The 9,629-nt window shown below is 43.5% G+C and overlaps 1 pseudogene; it reads left to right on the forward strand.

The window, feature by feature from the left end:
• The first annotated feature begins 637 nt into the window (after window positions 1-637).
• Window positions 638-3,374, forward strand: LOC125534725 (annotated as a pseudogene).
• Window positions 3,375-9,629: the final 6,255 nt, after the last annotated feature.

Genomic DNA, 9,629 nt, shown 5'->3' on the forward strand with positions numbered 1-9,629 from the left:
TGCATGGACCTAGAATACATATATGCAGACAAAATTGAATCAGAAAAATCAAAATAACAAGCTGACACATCAAACTGTTCAAAATAGACTATGGTGTTCATCTCCATCTCTAGCATCCAGCAAGCATTTCTCCACTCCAAAACTTTTCTCATCTTCACATTACTTTTCTTTTTCCTCTCTCTCTCTTTCCACAAATTGGTACTCCAGTATATGACATCCAAATTGCACGCTAGGTTCATGCATAACAAGTACGTACTGGTAAGAATGGTCACCTCGATTGCAAAGCAGGTAAAGCTCGATGATTTTGGTATCCCTGGCAGGCTGCATACAAAGGTTAAACCATCATCATCTTCTGGCCTACATCTGCTTGCCGTGTCTTGTCATCGAGAACACAAGCCACGAAAAAAATCATCATAATATCTAAGCAAAAGCATTTGCATAAGGCTCTAGACCACGTACGTAAATGTCACCCGTTTTGTCAGTGCTATGAATTTGATGCCATTGATTCTCATTTTACTACTAGCTAGCTTATAAAAAGTTTTAGCTACATGCATACCAAATCCTGTAACTGGTATTTTTCGGACGATTGCACTAGCTAATTATCATCAATTTTCCTGCAGTTGGCTTCATGGTACAGATGGCAGATAATAGTAAAGAAAAATTAGGCTCAGGAGCAGCCCATACAATCAATCTAGAGACCTTCAGTAGGAGGCTTAACGTGTTTTATGACCATTGGAACGAAAATAAGTCTGATCTTTGGGCTCCTTCTGATGCCATTGCAATTGCGACTCCGCCTCCTTCTGAGGATCTCCGTCATTTGAAATCCACAGCTCTGGATGTTTGGTTACTTGGATATGATGAATTTCCAGAAACCATAATTGTCTTCATGCAGAAGCAGATACATTTCTTATGCAGCCAGAAGAACGCAAAATCTCATTGGAACCATCAAGGATGCTGCTGCAAATGAGGCTGTTTTGGTTCTGATATTGTCTTGCATGTGAAAAGCAAGAATGGGGATGGCATTGACCTGATGGATGATAATACTGCGTGTTGTTTGTGCTCAGTCGAAATCTGACACTTAAGTTGTTGGTCACATTGCAAAAGAGGCACCTGAGGGTAAGCTCCTTGAAACATGGGCAGAAAAGTTATCTGTTGGATCTGTGTACAACTTGCAGACGTAACACACGGGTTTCCTGAGATTTTTGCCGTCGAAGGTGCCACAAAGATCATATGTGTGAAAAAGACTGCTTGCCTAACTTCATCTCTAATGAAAAACTTTGTGGTACCGACCATGGAGAAGGTTATTGATGAGGAGAGAAAAGTCTCACACTTGTCATTGATGTATGACACAGAGAAGGTTATTATTGATCCTTTGAAGGCCAAGGAGAAGTTGAAGCCTGAAAATATTGATATATGCTACCCTCCTGTCTTCTAAAGTGGAGGGAAGTTTGATCTTAGGCCAGGTGCCTCCAGCAATGATGATTATCTCTACTATGATCCTGCAAGTATCATCATCTGCGCAACTGGGTCCAGGTACAGTAACTACTGTTCCAATGTTGCCAGAACATTTCTGGTAGATACTACCCCAGCAGAGAGTAGGGCGTATTAGACACTTTTGAAAGCCCAGGAAGCTGCTTTAGCAGCATGTAAACCAGGCAATCAGATGTCTGCAGTTTTTAAGGCTGCAGTTGCAGTGTTTGAGTAATATACAGGCAGAAACAAACAATGAGAAGACAAAGCAGTTCTTTAAGTTATTAGCTGATACAGCTTAAGTTAGTGACAAGACTGCAGAGATCTTGACCAATTGCTCCAAGGCTGTTAAAGATGTTGCCTATTCATTTAATGATGAGGAGGAAGTTCCGAAGCCGGAGCGGGCTTAGGTTGAGTCAAATAGCCTGGAAGCACTACCATCCATGGCGACACTTCGATCAGACAACCCGGAGATGGATGTCCAAGGAAGAGCTCCAGAGACAGCACCAGGCTGAACTGGCTCGTCAAAAGAATGCAGAGACTTCTAGAAGGCTTGATGGGGGTGGTTCTGGTTCTTCCTTCTAGGTCTTCAAATGAGCTTGCTGCATAAAAGAATGTGAATGATGTGCCCTATTCGAGAGAGTTGGTGATACAGGTGGATCAGAGGAATGAAGGTGTTCTCTTACCTATTTATGGCAGCATGATCCCTTTCCATGTTTCTACTGTTAAGAGTGTGACAAGCCACTAGGGCAACCGCTATCTACTTGAAAATGATTACATTACGCTCAAAGGATCCACGGCATAGCAGTGAAGTTGTGCAGCAGATCAAAACATTGAGGAGGCAAGTAGCTTCAAGGGAGCCAGAGAGGGCCACCCTTGTTACTCAGGAGAAACTCCAGCAAGCAAGCACCCTTGTTACTCAGGAAAAACTCCAGCAATCAAAGCACCAAAACAAAGCAAATGAGGCTTAATGATGTGTGGATACGGCCTGCATTTGGTGGTCGTGGGAGAAAGCTGACAGGAACTCTTCAGGCCCATGTTAATGGTTTCAGATGTTCTACTTCAAGGGCTGATGAGCGTATGGATATCATGTACGGGAATATAGACCATATGTTTTTTTCCAGCCGGCAGAGAAAGAAATGATTACCCTCCTACATATCCATTGCACAATCATATCATGTTGAAGTGATGGATGTTGTTCAAACTGTTGGTGGCAGAAGGAGATCAGCCCTTGATCCTGATGAGATTGAAGAAGAGCGGCGTGAGAGGGACCGGAAGAACAGAATCAACCATGGAGTTCCAGAACTATATCAACAAGGTTAATGACCACTGGTCGCAACCACAGTTCAAGGGGCTTGATCTGGAGTTCCATATCCCTCTTAGAGAGCTTGGATTCCATGGGGTTCCGTATAAAGCTTCAGCTTTCATCATTCCAACTTCAACTTGTTTGGTTGAGCTAATTGAGACTCCTTTCCTAGTGGTGACCCTGGGTGAGATAGAGATTGTTAATCTGGAGAGGGTGGGCTTTGGAACAAAGAAATTTGACATGGCTATCGTGTTCAACGACTTCAAGAAGGATGTTCTCCGCATCGACTCCATCCAGTCAACCTCACTTGACGCGATAAAGGAGTGGATTGACACCACCGATCTCAAGTACTATGAGAGCAGGCTGTATCTGAACTGGCGTCCTATCCTGAAGACTATCATTGATGATCCTCAGAAGTTTGTTGACGATGGTGGCTGGGAGTTCCTGAACATGGAGGCAAGCGATTCCGGGGCAGAGGAAACAAAGGAATCAGACCAGGGGTACGAGCCTTCTGCTGCTGAGCCCGAGTCTGAATCAGAAGACGAAGACTCCAACAGCGTCCTTGGTGGAATCAGACGAGGATGAGGAAGAGTATTGACATATTGGACTCCACTTAGCACAACACGCCATACAGTTAATGTTTCAATCAAGAAGGAATCGCCAAGTGAAACATCTGGGTAATTGCTAGCATTCCTAATGTTAGACCGAAAGAAGACTTAGTTTTATTTTCATGGGAATCATGGATACCCCCTCATAACTCATTTGCTCACTTTGTTACAAGTCATGCTCAGGATACACATGAAGAAGGTGAGAAAGCGGCAAGGAGTGCTAATCTAATTTTGTTCGGAACTCGTGTAATGTGACCCTTGGTACTTTTTTACATTACATGCCAAATAGATGTGTTCAAGTGGCCATGGAGAAACCATTTTACGGAGTGATTATACACTCCCTCCGATCAAAAATAAGTGTCGTGGTTTTGGATCGGAGGGAGTACCATTCAACTAAATGAGTTGGAGATCTCAATTATAAATAAAATTTTGTTCTATCCAATCCACCAAACCCCCCTGCACTTTCTAGATAACAAACAACATCATCTCGCACCATTGAATGAATCCTGATCCATATAGGAAGGTGAGAAAACTTAACTGAAATAACAAAAGAATATTTATTCAAGTGTTGTCTAGTTTATGGATTCTGGAACTTCTGAACATTCAGAACACACTTTAAATTTGAAGCTGACCAAAACAGGAGAAAAGCATCGCTTGCTTTGCCGCCTTCACTCAAGGTTCACCGACGGTTCAGGAGTGCCCAAGTGTATCCAACGGCATGATTCTACTCGTCATTTACCATTTCCTTGTTGTCTCTAGTTTGCTGTTTAAGCCCAGTTTAAGCCGCTAGTCTTATCTGAACTAACTGCCAAGTGCCTAATGTGACTGCTGCAGAAGTATATAGCTCCAGCAAATCTTTGGCAGAGAATTCGTTTTGGATCACTCGGTCCTCCTTGAGGCCTTCCTGTTCGATTTTCGACCACAATAATGAAGCATTTTTTTCGTAAATTTTAGACTGTCTTGTGCTTTGGTAACTGTTCTGACCATACTCAGTACATGGAGCAAATGTACAGGGGGTACAAACAATTTCTTGTAGGGCGACTACTTTTAGTTTTTTAATAACAAAACCAAGTTGGATCACAGTATTTGCTTTCCCATTTTTGCCATTCAGGTAAAGCCTGGAATCTAAAAATGCACACGGTGCAACAATTCCGATTGAAAACTGAATTAGCACAAGATAAGCCATACAGAGATTGATAGGTTCTGACAAAAGGAGCAAATGTGGAAACAAGCTAGTTACATGTGCTCAGAAAAATTACTAAGGTATAGAGTTGTGACTCTCACTGACAAAGATAAAGGGGCCCATATTTTGTCAATGAGCTGTGCGCTGCTTCTCTCCACTGAAGTTATCTGTTAAAAACCCAGACAATGTCCATGGTCAAACCTTGCAATACTAGACTGCACGTATATGGGATGCCATTCCCTCGTACGTAAAATGTAAAAGTCCAACCAAAGAAAATTGCAAAGACGATTAAATATACATTTTGCAACGGGACAATAACTGATTTGGACCTATCGTGAACATTACAAATACTGGTTGGTTAATTCTTTCCCAAGCTGCTTGGAAAGTTGACAGGTCCCGGTAACGCCTTTGGGCCTCTAAACTGCTCCATGTCTTTCACCCACCAACTCATTCAGGGATAGTTTGTTTAAATGCACGAATACTTCAAGACTTGGCAGAGGCCAGCTTAGTTAAATTTGACCAGAGATCAACAAGCAGCTATGTCATGAATCCTGGCCATGAAGGTTGCCATATCTGCACTTACAGGTGAACTTGTAAGTCGGTTCATCTCCTTCCTGATGAACAGTTACCACTCCTCCAGCCATGCATGATCAGAGGAGAAGGTGGTGGAGAGGTTGCAGCATCTCCTGATCAGAGTTGGCACCATCGTCGAGGAGGCGCACGTTTGATACATTACCAACTCTGGGATGATGATGCAGCTCAAGATGCTCTCAGAGGCCATGAGAGGACACCGTCTGCTCGATACCTCAAGGTACTGAGCCCTCCAAGACGATGCAGGCAATCGCGTTGCCACCTTCACTCAAAGTTCATCCACAGTTCAGGAGTGACCAAGTGTAGCCAGCGGAACGATTATACATGTCATTTATCATTTCCTTGTAGTTTCTCGTTAGCTGTTAAAGCCTGGTTTAAGCTACTTATCTTAGGTGAACTAACTGTCAAGTGCCTAGCGTGACCGCTGTGGGAGTATTATAGTGCCAACTTGGGTGAATGAAACGCAACAAGAATTAACTTTTTCTTTTTGCTGATCTTTACTTTCTTACACTAGAGGTAGCCTGATTCCCTTGTATCCTCATCTCAGATCCACCATATCACTACGGCAAACAAGCATTTAGCAGCATGTACATGTAGTGATGGGAGTACATTTGGATTATAAAGTTACAAAACTACCAAGTGCTGCTTGACAAGTTGCACATGCCCTGCTTCCCCAGAGATGAATACTATTACTACTATGTTCGGTACAGTTATCTTAGCAGTTTCTCTTATCTTTACTACAAAGGGGAGTCTGCGGTCTTAATGGATCCATATCCCTCGCACTCTCCTGCAAAACCAGTCCACCCCTTGTCCCATCCCCGCTCAACAAAAACAGCAGAAAAACCCCGGGGAAAAAGCAAACAGCCACGACCCACAGACACAGGTCCCAAGCCCCATCTCCCCCAATCCCCTCGCTCCTGCTGGATGCACTGAGAGTCTGTGAGTTACTAGTTGCCTTTCTTCAGTGAGGGTATGGGAACACTCCTCGATAGAAGCAAAGATTGTGTAAAAGAAAATTCAGGGTTAACGACAGTCTGATTCGTCAGAAGTTGAGGGAATAGAAGAGTGCTCGTTCATGTGTAAGCAATCATGTGTGGACCAGAAAGTTTGATGTTCCCGGTCAGGCACTTGCATGGGTAATCAACACTGACCAAATGTTTCAATCAGTAAATGTAAAAGTCAAAATGAAGAGTTCATTTCGTTCACCACAGATAACTGGCTCATCTTTCTGATAATGTTTTGCCTGCCAAATCAAATTTTCTGGAATAAATAAATAGACTAAAAGGTCAGAATCTTAGCTCTTGTTAATTCTGCAACCTATTATTGTATATCTAAATTGAACATTTCAGATTCTGTGGTTCCCGGCTGGATTTCAAAGTGCGAAGAGGCATGGATGCATGAGAACGCTCTGAATGGCATCCATACAGAACTCCAACCAGGCTAAGTAATTCATATACATAGAAACAACAGCTACGTTTTCACTACCTCATTATGCGTATGGGTTCTGTATGTTGTTTGTCCCTTTTCTGCTGACCTATTTTTGCGCCGCCAAATTACAGATTTACACAACCAAACTAATGCATATATATGATTGACTCGGTTCTCTGTATGGATGCAGTGTGCAAATGTGCCATTGTAGGCCTAATAAATGCTTCATATATGCAGAGATTTGTTGCAAACAAACAGAAGAAGGTCCTTTTTGGCTATTCCATACAAAGATCTTTGGTTTTCATGATTAAGCAGGCGTTATACCACAGCTTGGTGTCTGATACTACTCAGTCAAATTAGTCACATATTTTTGTCCTCCAATATTATTGTTGAACTTGTCATATGGTATTCAGGTTATTTGGGACAAATGGCTAACATATGTCAACATGTGATTATATAGCATGCATTGCTAAGTCTTGTTGGATTGCTAGGCATGGATGTGTTCAAGAAAGTAACAGAAAATTTGGAGGCACACTTACTGTTGAATCATGACTGTTTTCATTTTGTGAATTGCACACTTATTCTTGCTGTCCGCTTCTACTAAGGTAATAACAAATTAACAACATAAGGTTGAAGGTGCAAGAATCTGTATACCCCGTAATGCCATAGGATATTTCAGAGATTACTGTTTAAGGCATCATTAAGAACAGTAGAAAGCCTTTCTCAAAGAAGAAGTCGGAAGCCCTGTTATGGCCAGCCTGGATCAATGAGCATAGGAGTCACGTGATTTTGTATATATATGTACTTATTTTAGTCTGTATCCTCTATTTTGGGTAGCAGAAGATCCTTATAGGCCTCTACACAAATATATGTTTCCCTACGCTGATTCTTTTGAAATGCAAAGCTATGCCAGCATCGTCTTTTATTCAGTCTTGCACATCCAGTTGTATAATTTTAACTGTGCAAATCTGGATATTTTGTAGTCCGAAAAAGGTCCTGAATTTCTTCAACAGGGCTGGCAATGGCATTCTTTGGATGTAGCTTGTCAATTACATTGACATGTATGGAAGTAAATGTGAAGACCATATCCAAATTATAGTTGCGCCAAGCCTGAGAGGCAGGTGGAAAGGGACGCAGGATGAAAAATACACTTGAGAAATGTTTGGTTGCCAACATCACTTTGGTAACAGTCATATCTGTTGTAACCTCCAAAAATGCCTGCTGCTTGGTTTGGCTACGTTCTGCATGAGTGAAGAGAGGACGAGAGGTAGCCTGCCCCATAGGGCATGCGGGCTGGCCCTGGAGAAATAGACGATTTAAGCGTTTCTCCACGGCCAACTTTCAGGCTTGACTGGAGAACTTGTGTACGTAATCAAACACAAAAAAGATAAAGATACTGTATCTGACGGAACGGACCAAGCTCGTGCAGGAACCAAACACACAATCAGTTAGCAAGGATAAGGGTGGAGAAGGGGATGCACAACAAGGAGGAAGATGCCCGGATGGGTGTATGGCAGTCTGGGGGGGGGGGGGGGGGGGGGGGGGGGGGGGGGGGGGGGTGGGGAAGAGGTGTTTATTGTTGTTTGGAATGGGTATCCAGCTAGTAGTTACAAATAATAACAAGGCCAGAATTAAACTTCTGATAAACAACTAACTGTACATCGATGATGAGTTGATGATATTGCTGTATGTAATCAACGTCTTGCTCGGAAAATGCATAACCTCTTAAAACACTGTGTGCTAAATGTTAGCCTTGAATTGTTTGTACGTATATGTGCTAAGGAAATGTCATTGAAAAGATTCAAAGCATGCATGGACTAATAGATGCAGACACAATGAATCAGAAAATAAAACAACAAACTGAGACAGCAAACAGTCAAAAGGTATGAGATTCCTATGGGCAGAAATAGATAAGTCACCTGTCTGCTTGTTCTGGAAGATGAACATCCATTAGTCTCCATGAGTGATCCTCTGGATGTCCAAACAGAGTATATTGGAGAGGTCCCGGTCTTGCCATTCCTTCATCTACCATTCTTAAGAAGTTGCTCCCCACTATAGCAATTCTCTCTACATGTGCATTGTCCACATCAGCATTGATGCCACGTCAATGCTCTCTCAACATGCAATCTCCACGTCACCGGCCCACTCAGATCAGCAATTCTGCACATGCATAACGCATGCCACGTCGTCACCTCGGTGCGTTCCATTACCAGCGACAACGAGCTAATACCGAACGACCTCCTGCCGTAATAAAAGCCACGAACTCTTCTGTTCCCCGAAAGAAAAATAAACCGATCAACCACCATCTCCGCCAGATCGACCGCCATCTCCGCCAGAAAAAAAGAACATCAATTTCTCCCCGACGGTTGGGAGCCGATCTCTGCGTCTTCCCCGGCACCCGTTTTGTTCGTCGAGACGACTCCCCTGGAGCAGCAGTCCTTTTACCTCCCGTTTCTGACTCTACCTGCCAAGGGAGCTCCATTGGAGAGAGATTGGTTTTGGTCAGTTCCACCAGAATTATTGTTGAAATTGAACCATGGAGTTGCTTTCTTTTCAGCCTCAATGGTGCGACGCCGGGCAGGGACCCGGATCCACGATGAAAGTACCAGGGCACGCATCGGGACCCCGCCGATACCTTGCAGCTTAGGCATGCCCAACTTGGGCCACCTCCATGCGCGACGACTCCCGGGCCCCTCTCGGTGACACAACCTCCAGCGCAAGTGGATCCTCCGACCTGCGCCTGACTGGAGCCTCCTCTCTCTCTCTCTCTCTAACATGCCCGTCCTCAACCTTCCACGGCGCCGTTGGCCTCCTGAAGGTGCTGCCACAGCCGTGCCTGACAAACAGCACAACGTTGTTGACCTGTTCAGACCTTTAGCCGACGGTAACCAAGGTAGGGGCTCACTACTCAGTCTTTAATTAGCCTCGCATCCACCCTTCAATTTTTTTTATGAATCTGGGGCACCAAGGGATTGGAAGTATATTATTTAGATGCATTACTTTGTAATTATAGTTGTACTGATGTTGTTGCCTGACGGATGTA

Source organism: Triticum urartu, chromosome 2, assembly GCF_003073215.2.
Source record: "Triticum urartu cultivar G1812 chromosome 2, Tu2.1, whole genome shotgun sequence".
Lineage (NCBI taxonomy): Eukaryota > Viridiplantae > Streptophyta > Magnoliopsida > Poales > Poaceae > Triticum > Triticum urartu.